This window comes from Rhinolophus ferrumequinum, chromosome 19 (genome assembly GCF_004115265.2).
Source record: "Rhinolophus ferrumequinum isolate MPI-CBG mRhiFer1 chromosome 19, mRhiFer1_v1.p, whole genome shotgun sequence".
In the NCBI taxonomy this organism is placed as follows: Eukaryota; Metazoa; Chordata; class Mammalia; order Chiroptera; family Rhinolophidae; genus Rhinolophus; species Rhinolophus ferrumequinum.
Genome location: NC_046302.1, coordinates 17055909 through 17057271, shown reverse-complemented (window position 1 = coordinate 17057271; position 1363 = coordinate 17055909).

Sequence of the window (1363 nt, the reverse complement as noted above, 5' to 3'; positions counted from 1 at the left end):
TAAAGACATACAGCAGATGGCTCGTTATAGTGTATTTCCTTCATTTCTCTCTGCAACTTGCAAATAACTCCTCCATTGAATTAACTCCTCTCCACCCTTATAGCACTCCCAGCCCCCTATTGAAGTAAAAATGCCTTTATCGGTATAATTTGTACTCCAGATTGCCAGTCAACCCTCCAGGCTGTGGCTTTATGGGTGTGCGTAAGTCCCCCTTGTGCAGTATCCAAAAGGAGACACCAGTTCTATCTAGACGATGTCCCCACTTAAGCCACAAAACGAGTTAGGAAGGCGTCTTAGATTTCAGACTCCAGGCTCTAGGTTGTGACCCACTCCAAATAATCTCCTGGGTGTGTGTGAGTGTGTGTGTGTGGGCGGAGGGTGGTTCAGTGGAGGGATAAACAAATAATAAACAAATTGTTTGAACAACAACAACAAAATCAGTTTCTGTGAGCAGTGGTTCAATCTCAGTTCAGTTATTAAACCTTGTTGATGCTGCTTTGAGTCTATTCAACACATACATCTCTAAAAGGTTAGTCTGAGGCGCAGTTGGTGGTTTAAATCTTAGCTCAATTCTCAAAACTTTTGCTATGCTGCTTTGGGTCTATCTCACACACAGGCAGCTCAAGGGTAAAGTGGGGACTTGTGTAGTTTCTCTCACAAAGCTGAGACATCCTTTCCTCCAGCTCACCTCTCTCCAGGATTCCGCCTACACACTCTGCCCTACAGAGTCCCCATTCCTGTTTTTCTGAGCAAAAAGAGGAGGTTTCTTTTAGAGTTTTAACTGCTTGTATAACTGCTGCTGAGCAGTTCTGCACTTGGGGCCCTTGGGGCAAAGCTATAGGAGAAAAGGAGGAAAAATGGAAAACTCATTCTCAAATGTGTTGCCTCTTCAAGTTTTGACTCCACACCACAATGGGCCTCATTTTATTTCCCTTTAACAGTCCTCAGGTAATTGTTTTTGTGTGTTTTGCCCAGAGTTTTTAGTTGTAATCAGGAGGCTAGATAGGCTATAATGGATATACTCTATTTTGGTCAATATTGGAAGCTATATCCTGATATTTGATGCCAGAAAAAAATTTTCTAAGGATGTTTATAAAGATATGAGAAATTAATATGATGGAAGACTGAGATCTTAGAGATCACACCTAATGGAACTCCCTCAGTAGTTGCCTGGGGTAGGAATGGATAAGAGTGCTAAGAATAGACAACAACAATCAAATGCATCCCTAAAATAACTGGCCGAAGTCAGAACTCAAGCATTCTAGTTATGCTGAGATGTCTCGATGCCCTTTCTCATACTCTTCTTTAGCCTTGCACAAATATCCTTTATTGATGTCTAGGATAGTGATTTAGAAATTATGCT